This window comes from Dermacentor albipictus, chromosome 4 (assembly GCF_038994185.2).
Source record: "Dermacentor albipictus isolate Rhodes 1998 colony chromosome 4, USDA_Dalb.pri_finalv2, whole genome shotgun sequence".
Classification (NCBI taxonomy): Eukaryota; Metazoa; Arthropoda; class Arachnida; order Ixodida; family Ixodidae; genus Dermacentor; species Dermacentor albipictus.
In genome coordinates, this window is record NC_091824.1 from 173,539,771 (window position 1) to 173,557,203 (window position 17,433).

The 17,433-nt window shown below is 47.0% G+C and overlaps 1 protein-coding gene and 1 pseudogene across 2 annotated transcripts in view; one reads left to right on the top strand and one right to left on the bottom strand.

The window, feature by feature from the left end:
• LOC135913610 (BTB/POZ domain-containing protein 6-like) overlaps positions 1-17,433 on the top strand; it is a 202,301-nt gene that overhangs the window by 11,645 nt on the left and 173,223 nt on the right. The window lies entirely within an intron of this gene.
• Positions 5,257-8,911, bottom strand: LOC139059735 (uncharacterized; annotated as a pseudogene).

The following is a 17,433-nucleotide window of genomic DNA, read 5'->3' on the forward strand; positions in this document are numbered from 1 at the left end:
TTCACCTCCGCCGCGGGTCGGCCCGGCATTGCAGCACCTTCGGGATTGGCATACGTATGGGCAGTGCTTAACGCCTGCTTCACCTCCGCCGCGGGTCGGCCCGGCATTGCACTATCTTGGGGATCGGCCCACGTAGGGGGAGTGCTTAACGCCTGCTTAACTTCCGCCGCGGGTCGGCCCGGCATTGCACCATCTTCGGGATCGGCCCACGTATGAAAAATTGTTGGTCTATACGCGCGCACGCGATCCGCCAGATACTAGCCATAGACATCTTCACTGTAAAAAATGAAACGAGGGATGCGGTTCTGCAGGGATTCGATATTATCTTTGATGTAGGCCTGATGTGCGTCCCGTATGGTTGAAGCGTACTCAATGTTAGGTAGGAATAAGTTACTTTATTCCCCCACTGACCTTTCTCCAGCCTACTTCTTGCCTACCCTGGCATTGAAGTCGACCATCAGTATAGTGCATTTTGCTTTGACTTTACCCATCGCCGATTCCACATCTTCATAGAAGCTTTCGACTTCCTGGTCATCATGACTGGATGCGGGGGCGTAGACCTGTACAACCTTCAATTTGTACCTCTTATTAAGTTTCACAACAAGACCTGCCACCTTCTCGTTAATACTATAAAAATCCTGTATGTTACCAGCTATATCCTTATTAATCAGGATTCTGACTCCCAGTTCTCGTCTCTGCGCTAAGCCCCGGTAGCACAGGACATGCCCGCTTTTTAGCACTGTGTATGCTTCTTTTGTCCTCCTAACCTTACTGAGCCCTATTATCTCCCATTTACTGCCCGCTAATTCCTCCAATAGCACTTCTAGACTTGCCTCACTAGATAATGTTCTAGCGTTAGACGTTGTGACTGTTGTATTCATATAGGAGGTTGTGGCCAAGTACTGCACCAGGGTGGCCAATCCTGCTCTGGTGAGGGAGTGCGTTACCAGTTCTGGTCACCGGGATCAGGCCGCACTCCAGGCCTGTTTATGCAATTTTATCAACACGCGGATTTTTTTATGCGGTGGAAAATTGCACGGCACCGGGATTCGAACCACAGTCCTCTTGCACGCGAGGGGGTTGCTGTACCTCTACGCCACCGCCGCAAATTTGCACACCTGCGCAGGAGCATGTCGAAGGCTTCGTTTTAGGAGGCCAAGAGAACGGCTAGCAGCTGCTGGAATGATCAATGCGACAGCTCGAGGATAAGTCGCACTGAAGGTGAACTCCTAAATATTTGTAATTGGAAGCTGTTTCAACTTTTGTGTCTTTAAGAGTGTATGTGCTTGGGATACGGCAATAATTTCTTGTAAAGGAGACGATCTTTGTTTTAGCGTGGTTTAATGTCATTACCCACGATGAACACAAAGTGGTATTTGAGTCGAGGTGAGTTTGTAAAGATTAATAGTCGGTGTCACTTTTAATGGTTCGGTACACAATACAGTCGTCAGCGAACAGCCTAATTTGGGAAGATACACCATTATGTAAATCATTAAGAAATATTAGAAAGATCAGGGGACAAAGCGCGTTCCCCAGCGCTACACCATATGTGACTTGAGCCATTCAGGAATTAGAACTATTAACAGAGATGAAATGAACGCGAGGTGAGAAGAAGTCTTTAATCCATGCTAAAGCCTGAAGGTGAATATTGAGAAACGACAACCTGAGTATTAGTCTATGGTGGAGTACTAGATCAAATGCCTTGGAAAAATCGAGAAACAAACCGTCGACTTGAATCCCGGCGTCTATTAAAGTAAATAAGTCGTTAGTAAATCCAGCAAGCTGAGGGTCTCAAGAAAATGTTTTACGAAAACCGCGTTGCTATTTAATTGTGATGTGATCTTCGAGATAATTAATCATATGCGTGTGTATGACATGTTCAAGGAGCTTGGAGTTGCAAGTTGATGAAAATGATGTATAGTTTAGAGGATGACAGCGGATGCCTGATTTGAAAAGTTGCATTACTTCAGCTACTCGCCACTCGTGAGGGATGGAGCCAGATGTTATGACTGAGAAAAAGTGCAGATAGGACTTGAAAAATATTCTGAGATATGCTTTTAAGTATTTTGTTGTTAAAGCCGAGTGGATCCGTGCTTGTAGTATCTCTAACGTTCGTTAACGAAGAAAGAATACCACATTCACTTTGGTTATAGGGGGCATATAATGATCATGAAATGAACTAAGAAGTAGAGAAGGGGCAATGACTTCATGAGTGCAAACAGACTTCGGGGGTTATTAGATAGCCTATTGGGCAAGACGTTGCTGTAAAACTGGCGCCGAATGGCTTTAAGCATTCTTTGGTGATCCTTGCCGCTTTTTCTGTAGGTTTACCATGTAGTTAATAGGTTGTTAGCAATTGCCTGCCCATACAAGCGTGTTTTCTTTTTATTGGCTCTTCACAGCCGCTGAGTGAACTGAGACGCACTTTTGTTGCACTTAATTGTGATAACCGGTATGAATCTTGAACTGAGGTTAATTAGGGTAGTTCTCAACAGCGCCCAGGTTTGTTCTATGGGGCGGAAAGAACATCCAGCTAAGAACCGCCCAGAAAAAGAGGTTAATTCGAGATTTATCTGGTTAAAATTAGCTCTGTTAGCACTTAATCAGCTTTTAGGTGGTTTTCATGTCAAGCATACGGGGATTGATGCACCCAGTGAGAGTGAGTTAGAACTTTATTTAGGCCCTGAGGGGAAATCAATCCTCCGGCTTTACCCAGGTTGGGGCCGGTTGACAGAGTCCTTCGGCGACGGCCCGGGCCCTCTGGACAGACTTGAGCTGAGCGATGAGCTCTGTGCTTCTGAGCGCTGAGTACCAGGAAGACTGGTCGGGAAAGTCCGTGCTCGCGTTGGCAGGGCACAGCCAGAGCATGTGTTCGAAGTTGTTGTATTCGTGGCCGCAGTGTGGGCATTCATAGGAAGGTCGGGATTGATCCTGCTTAGTGTTGTTGGTGTGATGTATGTCCTAGTCTGCAACTGTCTGTAAGTGACGGCCTGTGCTTTCTTGAGCTTCGGGTGAGGAGGAGGAAACAATCTTCGTGATAACCTATGATTTGAAGTGATTTCGTGGTATGATACGAGCGGGTCTTTGTTGTCTAGGTCCCTCCAGGCTGGGTTGAAGCGAGAGGGCGGACCGCAGACGCGGAATGTGAGCTCTCGCGACAGTTGGTGTGCCCGCTCGTTCGGATTACAGTCAGGAGGTCTAGAAATGTTGCCCATGTGGGCCGGGAACCATGTGATGTGTGGGGACCTGAGGTTGCCTCCTCCCGTTTCTTCGAAGAAGATCGTGTTGATAACCGTAGCTGCTTTCCCAGAAACGAGGGCCGACGAGATGGTGCTAATAGCTGTTCTTGAGTCCGAGTAAATGACTGACGCTCCTTTGCAACTTCGAAGGGCCACCGCGATGGCCATTACTTCTGCTTCGGGAGTGAAGTTGGTAACTACCGTGCCTGCGTTGACGAGAGAGCCATGGGCGTCCACCACAGAGACCGCATAGGCGCCTTGATTCCAATATCTGGCCGCGTCAACGAAGAGGACTTGCGTTTCGTTACGTTTGATGCTGTCAAGGATTGCCTTCGCTCTCACTTTTCTTCGCCCTTCGTTGCGGGTGGGGTGTATGTTTCGTGGGATGGGATCAACGGTTATTGATCTCTTGGCGTTTGAGCATAGTTGCGACTTCTGTGGTGGCATGAAGAGGGGCTGTATGCCTGCTTCTAGTAAGATCTCGATGCCCGCCCTTGTGAGTGAGAGCCGACTAATTTGGAGTTTCGCTGTGCCTCAAACAGTTCGGTTGCCGTGTTGTGTAGCCCCAGTTGGAGGAGTCGTTCCGTGCTAGTGTTTCTAGGGAGGCTTAGGACCTTTTTCAATCCCGTTCTGATCAGTGTATCAATTTTATTCAGCTCCGTCTTCTTCCAGTTGAGGAAGGGGGCGGCGTAGGTTACGTGACTAATGAGGAAGGCGTGAAATGCTTTCATGAGGTTGTCCTCTTTCAGTCCGTCCCTTTTGCTGGCGACCCATGATATGACCCTGGTGAAGTTGAGGGTGCTCTTTGTGATGCGTTTTAGTGCCTCCGCGTTGTCATTGTTGTAAGCCCTAATGACCATGCCCAGGACCTTGATTGTGTTACACCTGGGGATGTTTTCTCCGTCCCTGGTGTGTAGGTGAACGGGGAGGGAGCTAAGGGGCTGTCTCAGCCTGGGGCCTTGTTTGCACAGAAGGAGCTCCGATTTGCTGGGGGAGAGCTTCAGTCTCGTGTTTGCAAGAAAAGCTTCCGTGGTGTCCAGCGCTTGCTGTAGGTTCTGCTCCAGAGTGCCTAGCGGGCCGCTCGTGGACCAAATGGTGATGTCGTCGGCGTAAATCGCGTGCCCTACCCCCGGGGCTTTCGAGAGTTTGTTTGCGAGATCATGCATAGCGATGTTGAAAAGAAGCGGCGAAAGCACTGACCCTTGCGGGGTACCGATGTTACCTAGCATGTGCTTTCTGCTTCTGATTTGTCCAACGTTTATGGTGGCCGTTCGGTTAGCCGAAAACGATCTTACTAAAATGTGGAAATTTACTCCGAGATCTAAAGTGGAGATTTCGTTGAGGATGTGCTCGTGCCTGACCGTGTCGAAGGCCTTGGTTAGGTCGAGCGCCAGGATGCCTTTTACATCCCTGGATTTGTTGTCTATGACTTCGTTCCTGATGAGTAGCATGGCGTCTTGTGTGGATAGTGATTTTCTGAAGCCTATGAGATTGTGGCGGAATAGGCCGTTTTCTTCAATGTGCTCTCCAATTATATAGTGGATCAACGTTACTAGATCTTTTCAGTTGTCAAACTCCCCTTGCGGCGGCCGTCGATGCACGGCCCCTTTTCGTTTCCACTCAACAGGTGGCGCGGCGGCCGCTGTTAGCCCGGCCGTACTCGGCGCCCTACGCTGCAAAGCGCTGGTGATTGCTTAGCAAGTGGCGTTATTTTTGTTGAAATCGCCAAATATGCACAGCGCGTCATTAATCTACTTGCAGCTTATTTCGTACCCATTCCGAAGTTTAAAAAATGCCACGACTTAGCCAACTGAACAAGGAAAGCACTTGCGCCCAAAGCTGTGACGGACCACCCTTCACTGCGGCCGTCGTTTGCGTCTGCTAGAGCACGGCCGCTTTTTATCCAGCGGCCGTGGCTAGTTACTAGCAACTAAAAGAGAAAGAAATAAGACAAGATCTTTGTTTCTCTCAACGAGTTCAAAAGCTTTTATTACAGGAGCCGCACACGGCTTATGAATTTACCGCATGGCTTTACAAAAGACGAGCTTTTTTGTTTGCGATGGCTACTTTCTCTCGTGTTTCTAGGCGGCGGTTCGCATCTCTCGCATAGAAATGCATTCGCGTGGCAATGAAAAAGTTCAGTATCTGGCACGTGAACGCGCACATGTGCTCATCGCAACCCAGCCGAGCAAGACTGCACTTATCTAGCTCATCCAGGACTTTCCAAAATAGGTCACCGCAGAGACCTGCCTGATCAAGGGAAAATGATACGGAGTCATTTGCAATTCTTACGAACTGTAGCATCTTCATTGTTGGACGCTTGAGGCTCCCTTCCTTAAAGCTCCGATATGTCGTCAAGTATGCATCGGAACCAACGAGTGGAACAGTTGAGCTGATGTCCTGCAGGCACAATTCACACTCTGTGTGCTTGCTCATTTTGTGTATGACATAGCCACATAAGTAGTATGTCACAGCATCATCTACACCGCCTCTGAAATAGCTGTGCTCGGTGTCCATTCGCTCAAGAGAGCTTGAAGGACCAGAAGTAATTGCTAGCAGCCTAGCCTCAATCTCATTTCGCAAGCTAGCTCTGTTCAAGCGATGGACCGCTCGAGCAGTGTTCAATGCCTCTTCCACGCTGACAAGTACAGCATTTGGTTCGCCTTGTACACTTCCACGCAGTGCTGTTTTGATGGGTGTGTAGACGCTCAGCAGACGAAATATCTGCGAGAAATTCATGACGGTTGGGTGCGACTCATCTCCTCCAAATGATCGTGCAAGACCAAAATGCCGCTGAAAGAAAAAATATACGCATTAAAGTGGATATGTAAAACATCCATAAATTATATATTAAAAGGGAAACAAGGTCATTGTGGTAGGTACCTCCAAGGGGTCTTGGTTGAGCTTGGCAGTGAGCACATAAAGCGCTCCCTTGTTGAACAGATAATTGATAATATCCAGCGTAGACAACAATGTGACGCGTAGGAACTCCGTCGTTAGTTGCGACGCGAATAGCTTTGTACCTTTCTCAACTGCATTTTGTTCAGTCACATTTAAGACTTCTAGAAACTGCTTCATGATCTGGAAAGAAAACGTTTCAACAGTTCATGATAATAACAAGCAAGACGACGGCATATGTAAGATCAAGCTTAGGCTCCAGGATGAGATTTGGCCACTTGCCTGTATCTCTTTGGAGTGACGCCTGATTCCCCTGCATGGAAGCTTGACGTTGAGTGCATCGAAAACATCGTTCAGCATTCTTGTGAATGTCTCAGTCCCGTCAGAGTCTTTCAAGGCGGGGACATTTGCTTCCCTGTACACACGCAATCCAATTGACGTTCCACGGCTAAAGAGCTGTGCAAAAAAGAGAGAGAGAGAGATAGCATTTTTTTAGTTTACGAACAGAAAGGCAACATGCTTGGACAGCAACAAGTTATACCTGTGTCGCCAGCCTGACGCTCATTTTGCGCAGGTTGTCAGGGGAAACATGTGCTTCAGTGAGTTTTGGCACAACACGTACATGCTTCTTTTTTTCTGTTTCGTATAGGGTCACATAATGCTGAAAGTTGATGCGAAGGTCGCCAGCCTGGAAATAATAAAAAGAAATTGTTAAACTGTTCGGAAAATAAGGACATTTTTTCCCTTACCATTCCGTATGTGTGCTTCCTCAGGTGGTTTCGTATGCACTTCACAATATGTGGAACATCACAAATAAAGTAAATATTTTGTGACGGTTCCCAGGGATGCTCAATGAAGTGGCATGTCGCATCCATTTTTCCTGACACTCCAAGCTGGCCCCACATAGATCTGTTGTTGCCAGCCCCATCACTGATCACAGCCAGCACTGACGCATTGTTTTTGTGCAGTTCCAGGACGCTGCTCATTACCAGTTCAGCAAGAACTTTCCCAGGAGCCGCTCCTTTTGTAGCAAAGCTTGCTATTGGCTGCACCCAGTCTTCGAACAGTGGCACAAACATCAGTACCAATGCATGATCAGCAAGGTGGTTTGCATTTGGTGCCATGACTTCACCATAGTCTATAAAGCCATCCATTCTGCATGAGGCCTTATTGAAGGAGACACCTCGCTTCAACTTTATCTCGTCAAGGAGCAATACTCCTAGCCGTGTCAAGTGACTTTTGTTGCTGAAATGGCTTCTGACACTGTTCAATGCAACTTGGTTGAATCCATACTTGCATGGTATTCCTGCTATTATTTGGCGAAGGCGAGCCTTTGATGGCAGTGGTAGCAGCTGCATATCACCAAGTAAAGTGTAGGCCTTCGGGCTTGAGATTTGCAGTAACAAACATGTCATAAGCCATTCATCATCATATCGCCTCCCATTTTTTGACTTGGCTTTTGCAGCCATGAAAGCTGTTTTGAAAGCTAGTTGCTGCCTGGCCGGAAGAATATGAAGAGAGACGTCAATTGTCTCTTCCGTAATTGCACTAAGCTTCCTCTTCATCAGAAGGACTTCTTCCTTCAGTTTTTCTCGCCTTGAGGTTGCGCGAATTGCTTTGCGACGCAGTAACTTCAAGCGAGCAGCCTGCTTTTTCTTGGTATCTTTTTGCTGTTTCGTCCGCTGCAAGAAAAGCTTCTCGAGAGTCCGGCACTGAGCACATGTAGCATTGACACTCAATACCATGCATGTGTTGCGCCTCCACATTTCACCATGCTTTGTTGCCACCACTGATGAAGAGATTTTTGGGTACTTCTTTGCAGGACAGCCCTTACACAGCTTCAGCTGTTCCACATATAGCACGAGGCATGTGATGTCTTCCATACACTTGAACTCAGTGGTCTGCTTCCCGGCATACACACTGCGTGGCACAACTCGACCATCTGCGCTGACAATTAAATTAAGGCTGTCTGACAACACCACAGACATTTCTACATGCGGGATATTCTTTCTTATCCCGAGCTTGTACAAAACGACCGTTGCCTTAACAACGTCAAGGCACCAACCTCGAATTTTTCGTCCCTCTTTCGCCATGCGACTGAGCACATGAAAGACATTCTCCGCCGGCATGCTGTCATCGGTAGGCAAGCTCGCTTCGTCGTCGGCAGCTCTGACAGCAGCATCCACATACTCACCTTGTTTCTTATGCCGCTTTTGTTGTGCTGGTGAACGTCTGGGAGCTGGTGCTCTGCGCTTCCGTGTGGGTTTCGAGAGGTAACTTGGGCAGTTCGGAAACAGGCGAGGCACGGCGTCATCTTTCAGCGTCCATTTGTCGCGCGGTATGACCACAATATCACCACAAATGTTGTGTTCGAAGACCTTGGAAATGTCATCATTGATGAAGTGGAGGTCGCAGACAGAACACGAGCTTGAAAGCTTTTTGTCCAGCCGTGGTATAGCGCGCTCCCACTGTTGAAGGCGCTCAGCATTGCGAGGTGCCTTGAAAAAATGTCTCTTGTCCACGGATCGCGTGGAGTCGTAGCCGCTCTTACAGCCTGGAACGAAGCAGCGTGGCATAGTGCATACGAGTGGCAGCGCGATGCACAAAACATTAAATACCGCGAGTGCGAGCGCAAACGTGAGCAAACGACGACTACACACAGCGGCCACCTGCGCAAAACGTGCTGCTACGCTGCGCCTTGCCGGGCTAACTCCGTCGTGCACGCCCTCTCGCGGCGCGCAACGGAAAGGGGCCAGGCGCCGCTCAGCAGTTTGAGAACTGAAAGAATTTAAGAGCGTTGATAGTGGATGGCATGTTCTGCGACCTTCCCAAGGCACGACGTAAGGGAGATGGGTCTCAGATTCTCTGCATGAAGCGGTTTCCCGGGTTTGGGCATGAAGACTACATTGGCAGTTCACCATTCATCCGGCACCCGGCCTTCAGCCCATACCTCGTTAATTTTGCTTGTAATGATTTGTATGGCTTTGTCAACTATATATCTGATTAGTTTGTTTCTTAGTCCGTCTGGGCCGGGGACACAGTAATGATGTCATGATCCGAAAGACCACTGAGATTATTTATTTCAGAACAAGCATCGGGATAATTGGTTAAAATCAAGTCGAGAATGTTGGCAGTGTTACCTCTGGATCGCGTGGGCTTTGTAATGAGCTGAGTCAGGCGAAAAACAAGACAAGTCTGCAAAAAAACGTCCGCATCCTTATCACTTGCAGAGAGAGATAGAGTGTGCCACTTGATACTTGGAAAATTAAAATCACTGAAGATAATTAGGACAGAATTTGGAAAACGCGTGCACACATCGGTCAGTAGGCGGCAAAATTCGTCGGCAAACCCATCGTACAGGTAAGGTGGATGGTACAGCAAACTGGCAATAATATTTGTAGTATTGCACTTCAGAGGTGTGCGATATATGCCGTGTATAGTTTCAGTTTAATATTCTTTAAATACAATGAATTGGTAAGATACAATATACAGACGAGGGTCCCAAAGTGCCAGGAGGTAGGCGTTGAGCGACACGCGCGTAGCAAACAAGCATGACGCAGAGTGATAGCTCACGTGATTCGTTCACTGACACCATACAGTGTATCGATATCGCACTTTATGGTTACTATTTGTGTGCCTCACATATGAAGTGCACTAATTAAAGGACGCATGTCCTTTAGCATGCATTTTAATCACTCCCTGGTAATTGTTTTTGAAGTGCAAGGCCTGCGTGAAGACTGCTCACCAGCAGTGTTGGTTCTTTAGTACGTGCTATATGCATACATCGGCGCTAACTCATAGCAATTCAACAGAATGGAAAATTGGACTAGTGAGTTTACACTAAGCATGGTCTTAAGTAGTGCTAACTTGTTTTCCTCCAATGAACTTCAGTTGAAAGTCGTTGCGCATGGTGTGTATCTCCCTTCGTTCTTGTGTTTCGTGAAATTAGCGTTACTTAAGACCATGCTAGTAGGTTACATATATTGTGGCGTGGGTCCCTTGCGGGACCACCATTAACGTAGGTTTCGTTTGACCATCAAGGGTTTGACGTAGTAGTTCTGCGGAAACTCACAAGGTGGAGAGAAGTAATGAATAAAGGGAAAATCGGACATCCACCCGTTCGTAGCAATTGCTACAAAGGAAACCCATACGGGTTCCTCGAAAGAAAAGACGCATAGTTGAAGAAAAATTCGTCCTGGTCCGGGACTCGAACCCGGGACCACCGCCTTTCCGGGGCAGCCGCTCTACCATCTGAGAGCGCTCTACCATTTCTTTAACATGCACCCAAAGCGCGCTACACGTGTTCTAAAGCGATAGATCTATTTAGCTATTAAGGTCACATTGGATAGTTGCACGAACTCGCCCAAAAAACAGTGACACATACCCACTGTCCCAAGCTGTCTCCTAGCTTAGGTCACTAGGTATGTGCTGTCTGTTATCTTGCCGAGCAGACGACATGGGCAACTGGGCGGATGCTCGAATAGACAACTCGCTGCTGGCTGCCGTCTGGCCTGGTGGACAACTTGTGCCACTGGGTGTGTGCCTGGACGGACAACTTCGGCGCTGAGTTTGTGATAGTGGTACGTCTGCATTATTGGCCAGTACCCCAGAATGAATGTGCCATGGCGACACAAGGGTTATGTATCAATGTGGGAAATGTGGGAATTAAAAAAAAAATTAGACAAACGCAAGAAAACATACACACATTTACAAACAGACGCGGGTAGAGGTATTATAGGAGCGGGTTCACAAGCTGCTGTGCCTACTTTCTCGAATGCTTTTTTTTTTTACCGTTCTCTTAACACTGTCTTGGGAATCCTTAATTGCAACATATCACGAGGATCGAAAAGCAGCGCGAAGCTGTGTTGTGGGAAACCATATCGAGCGCTGGCAACACAACTTATGCGTGACTGCCACAGCGCGCATTCTACATCTTGCGGGCGCGGTGAGCACTGGTGGAAAGCAATCAATCGACGGTGCTACACAACGCTCGAACACCGCCGTTAGACGCTCGGCTATCTCAATGCTGACAACGATCGTTCACGCCAAGTTGACGGCGACAAATCTTTGTGTATGAGGCTTCTTTTGCAAATAGTTTCTGTTGATAGGCTCGTAGGTTTGTTTCATGCACGCACGCTTTTCTCATTTCTCCTGAGAATGGTTTTGCTCCATCACTTCACCCCGTCCGACGAGAAACGCAGCGACACAGTACATGAACACACCCGCCGCTGACAGTAGGCACCAGACTCTGGCAAACTTTTCTCGTCGTAACTTCACTCGGGAGCGAAATAAAAACAACATGGAACAAACACGCAAGATGTATGTTTGCAGCGGTTGCCGCGGGATGCTGTTTTCAGGCAAAGCGTAGAACAGCGTCAGCGATGCTCGCTGCAATGTTTCTTCGCCGGATCACGGCTTAGAATAAACGCACGCGGCACAAATGCGGCATCGTAAGCTCGCAGTAATATTTCCGGCATGATAGACAATCGCAAACAGTTGGGGAATTCACTGTGACGAGGGGTTTACGCGCACAGCTGATGCGACTTGGCCCAGTTCGAAGCCCGGGTGGTCATTTTCTCCGACGGCGGGGTCACCGGCCGTCCGGCTCATGACGTCGGTCCAGAGTGCGCGCCCATTGGTCGATGCACGTGTGCATCCGCCTCGGAGGGGTAAACACCCCCTTTTTTCTATAGTTGTATCCGACTATAAATATGTATTAAATAAGCGATGCTGCACCATCCGCAGCAGACACCTCCACGCTTGGTAAACAGCCATTGCAACGAAGTTGCAATGGCTTTTTACTAGGAATAGTGAGCGTTGCTATGGGGTGTCAGCTGGGGTGCACTGATTACAACAGGATGTACCGTGTCGTGGTATCGTTTGGCATTGTGGTTGACAGCGCGATTGCCACTTCGTGTTTCTGCCGATGATCACACAAGGTTTCGTGATTCGCAGATGGCATGGCGATATTTATTGATTTATTGACAATACCTGAATATGCTTCTGTACACAGGGTTTTAAGCAGCAGGTTACATAAGAAGTCTAACTCTGACCTTCAAAATCTTCTTCGGTAGTTTCTCCCCAATTTTTCATGTATATCCCTCATCGGAATAGGACGGTTGAGAATCGAACCAGCGATCTCGCGCTTAAGCGTATTTACCCTTTTCGCTGTGAACCCGTGGGCAATGCCAGGTTTTATCACGTGGTAACGCTTGCATTGCTTGCCTCAACTGTCTCTGTTGCCTCTGCGTTCGCAATGGGTGTGTATGACGCCGGTGCGGCTTAGCAAACCTCTGTTTCGGGAGATATTGTAGACGGTGACTGGGTGGACGACACGAAGCTTTGGCCACAGCTTCAGAGAACATGCAAAAGCGTTCTGGAAACTGATTAAGCTATCTTCAAATGGCACGAGCAGTGCATATTTTGCTTGTTTTTAAAAAGAGGCTAAATATGTATTGTAAGCTATCTATACTTTCCGCTCATGAATTGAATCAGGATTAGTGTCTTGCTCTTTGTTCTTTATTTAGCAAATATTTTGAAGCAGCGGCTTGTCACACTTCTGACTCAGTAAATTTCCTTGGTGCGGTTACTATCTGATAATCTCGGGGTGCTCAGTTCCGATGTATTTGTTCTTGCTGCGTGCAAAGCTTGAAGCCTAGCCGTTTTGTGCATTGTAATGCCTTGTAGCAAAGATGTATTAACGCTAGTAAGTCGCTTACTCTTGCTGACCGTCACGAAACATTCAACATTCAGCTTCGAACATTCGTGCGCTATTGCTGTAGTCCATGATTTGCACCCGCCGTGGTTGCTCGGCTTTGGTGCTGGGCTGCTGAGGGCGAGGTCGCGGGTTGGAATCCCGGCCACGGTAGCTACATTTCGATGAGGGCGAAATGCTAAAACACCCGTGTACTTAGATTTAGGTGCACGTTAAAGAACCCCAGGTGGTCGAAATTTCCGGAGTCCTCTACGGCATGCCTTATAATCAGAAAGTGGTTTTGGCACGTAAAACCCCGTAATTTAATTTAGTCCGTCATTTATTGTGCGTACATGGTGTGCGTATATTCAAGTGCGCGCCCATTCACTTATTGACACGTTGGCGATAAAGTGGGCGTAAGATTCCGCGCCAGTTGGGGTAGATGGGTGCAGACACTGTGCGCGAAACGTACTATGACAGGAAGCGGCGCTACTCTCTTTCTCATTGTTTGACGAGCGGTACTCTTGCCGACGTTCCGGCGCCGAAGCACTTTCTTTGAAGGTTAGCGATACAACGCTGGCGGATGAGCGAATTTCTGCATCCTCGAAGAAAGCCGTACATCTCGAAGTGCCGGTAACATCTACGGACAGTTGCAGCATCGGTCCGCGAACCTGGCTACACGGATTAATTCCATTCCTTAATATGCCAGTCACTATTTTTGCATCCAAGTACTGCACACGTCTTCAATGCACATAATTCAATCCGACAGCTGATCGCACACGAGCGAGGTGAAAGCGGTAACGGTTTCGCATTCGTGCGCTGTCGCTGAGGGGCGCCGCCGAAAGCGCCGTCAAGTTTCACTAGAACAAACTGCTCACTAGAACGTCAGAAACTAACGCGAATACTTTCTCGTGTTTTACGCCGCCATTTTTTCATTCGCGATCGGCGCCGTGCACTTAGTGCAGCAGCTGCGCGCCTCGATAGCGGCCGCCCCGTGCACAGCTGGCGCGCATTCCGCGCCCTGCGCATGGCCGGACACTGCAAGTGCGCGCGGCTGTGCACGAAATGTGAAAACGCGGCTGCTGACTCGTCACACGATGGCCGTCTCACGATCAGCCCGGCTGTAGCACTCTCCTGCTTTGCTGCGTCACTGAAGGCAAGCTCACGGGCTTTTATCCCTTCTACGTCGACTCTCGCTGTAATGGTGCCATCCCACAGCAAAACAGCATGCGTACTGTCGTCATGCAGCGTTCAGCTGGCATGTTGAACTTGGCGCCAGCCGCTGCACGGTTGAGGCGACGTCCCGTTGAAAGACGAACGTGTTGCGCGCGTTCGTGTGCACGCGCGTCTACTCGTGCAGCAGGCGAGAGCTATTATTCACGATAGTAACAGCCAATCACTTTCACGCGATGATTCGTAGAAGAAAATTTTTCCGTGTCTGGGTTCCATCTGAGCGTTCAACCGCAACTTCGGCATGACTTAAAAGTATCAATGGAAGCCGTCTTAAGATGGCGCTCGTGCATATCTATATAGCATGTTTGACAGGAACCTTCCCAAAGCAAAATTATATTCGCAAGTTCAGTATAAGGCAGTAATTTGCTCATATTTATCTCCGCATGTTGCCCTTCGTTTTGAGACCGTAATAAGATAATCAAATGTTGAAGCTATTGAACAAATATTATGCACGCGAAATTTGCCGTTAAAACGTCCTCGACGCCTGTATACGACCAAAGAACAATCTCTCAATGCATGTTTAAATACAGCTTTCATTGTTAGGTCTAAAGGTGCAGGAGTTCTGTAACGTACATCTGGATACACGAAAAGTTTACTTCCATCAGAAGCGGCCGTCGAGCGACCAGGAATCGTGCGGCGTTCACCATCGAACCGCCTTGCCAAATCGATGCCTCGCTTATATTGCAACATTATTGATAGATTATCCATCCCTGCTTCGTCTACCTCCACTGACATTGCACCTTCGTCTTTGTTCTGACAACGTTATGTTATATTCTATACGAGGTGACCATTTCTCAGTTTTACGGCCAAATATCGCCTGTATAGCAGGTAGCATAATTCTTATCCGTGAGCTGGATTATTTGAAGAGGCGGACTTTACTAGCCCGAGAAATCGAAACACATCTTGAACTAATTAACAAAAGTCGATTAATTAACTTCTAATTATTTACTTTGCGGTACATGTTGCAATTTACGAATTGTAGCCGGTGAACATGCAAGAGGTATCCCCTCGAAATCAATCTCCAGGATGACACCACTTTCGAGAGATTATTTCACAAAGTGTGTGCATGGGGCGAAACACATGCGAGTTCCAGTTGTTTTTGTGCTTCCGTGAATAAAAGAGCTTTTTGTTAAACAACTAAGTGGAACAACAGTGCATTTTTACGGCGAGTTTGATGGCGTATGTCTCCAAACTGGTGTCATTCTAGAAATTCATTCCAGTGGACGCGTCTTGCAAGCTAACCGGCTGCAAAACTCGGAATATTTATTTATTTATTTATTTATTTATTCATTCATTCATTCATTCATTCATTCATTTCGCACTGGCAGCCTGGCTGTCAGGCCCTAGACATGACGGGGTATTACAAAAAGATACGTAACGGGTAGTACAAAGGAACAAAAATAGCGTGTATACAATGCAAAAATATGTACGAAAGAATAACAGTATATGGGACATTTTGAAGCTTAGAACGACAGAAAGCTGAGCTAGTTGGTAAGGATTCAGTATGCAAAGAAGGTGGGGCGTGCAGACAAGACACACGAGAAGAGAAGCGGCGTTCGTGTTGTCCACTTCTCTTCTCTTGTGTCCTGTCTGCACGCCTCACCTTTTTTGCATAATAAGTATGAGACAATTGAGACAAAGCTGGATCTCAATAAAGAAGGTAGGATATCGCAAGTAGAAATAACAGAAAATTGAAAAGCCCAAGCAGAAACAATAGCATTGTAGAAAGTACCACGGCATGCATATAAACACAACGGCAAGTAGAGAACACTTCATTACAATGTAGCGCTAAAAGCACAAAGAGCAAAAAGCACAAAGCACAAAGAGCTTCTCAGGCGAAGTGCACATGCATGTATGTATTGTTTATCTATGTCGCACACTATCGAGTCTGTAGCAGATACCCTGGGAAACAGCTTATGTCACAGCTTTTGCGAGTGCGTGCATGAATGAAGATGCGGCTTTCAAGTATTCAGGCAGGGCGCTCCAGTTCGGCGCGCGTACTCGTTTAGCCTCTGTGAGTGAGATGAACGCGTTGAGCGCCGGTTACACGGTTTCATGTAGAAGTTATTTATTTATTTTTACGTATTCGCTATTAGTTATGTAAAACATCTTAAGCCTCTCTCGATGCCGCCCTACTTCTAGAGTTTCGAGGTTCGAATCCTGTAGAAGCGCGCTAACTCTTGTGTGATGGCGATAGGAATGAAAAATGAATCTAACTGGTTGCCACTGCATGTTTTCGATTATACTTATATTTGATAAGGTGTAAGGGTCCCAGACAGGAGTAGTACGTATATTCTAGCAGCGGTCTTATAAATGTATTATATGTTAATAATTTTCTGTGAGTGAGAGATTTAGCCCAAGTTTTTAAGTATCCAAGTTTCCTCACGGCCTCTTTCTTTTTTAACTGGCAGCTATATATATCGTTATTCTATTTAAAATATGAGGAGGAGGAGGAGGAGGAGGAACTTTATTATTTCAGAAACCGTTGAGCGGTTTATTCCTGGGTGGTTCTATCACTAATCCGAGGTACCCATCTTCACTAACATAGGATAGGTCATGACCACTAATGCTGTGTACAATTGATGACGGCTTATTTTTGCGTGTTATGTTCATTGATACTGTTTTCATTAGATTAACTGTCATTTGCCATTCTAAGCACCATGTTTCTATAGCGGATAATCATGAGTTTGGTATAGCCTGATCTGCTTTACTGTGAATTTCTCGATAGAATATGTAATCATGTGCGAACAACTGCATTTTAACTAATATATGCTTAACGATGTCATTAATGAAAACTAGAAAAAACAGGGGGCCCAAAACTGATCCTCGCGGGATTCCAGACTGAACTTCTGATGAGACAGATTTTGCGTCACCAGCAACGACTTCCTGTCGCCTTCTCGTAAGGTATGCCTCAATCCAATGAAGCAGCCGGTCGTTTTTCAGAATAGGTTTTTATTTTGGTAGCAATTTCTGGTGAAATACACAGTCGAACGCCTTATTGAAATCTAAGAATACCATGTCGATTTGGCTTTGCCTGTCTAGTTCGGCCGCAATTTTCATGTACAGTTTTTAACAGTTGTGTTACCGTTGACTTTCCGCGACCAAAAAACGTGTTGGCCCGTGTCGCAGAGATCGTTGTTTTCAATTCAAACTGATATGTGCCTAAACATCACATGTTCTAGCAGTTTTTATGCCATACAAAGTAGGAGAATTTGACAGTAGGAGAGCGGTGAGGGGTGTTCTGATTTAGGGATGGGCAAAATTTTTTACATGTTTCCATTCAAATGAAATTTCCGCACGCGAGAGTGATTTATTGTAAATAATGCAAATGCACATAGCGCACGACTCGGCGTACCTCGCGAGAGAGGC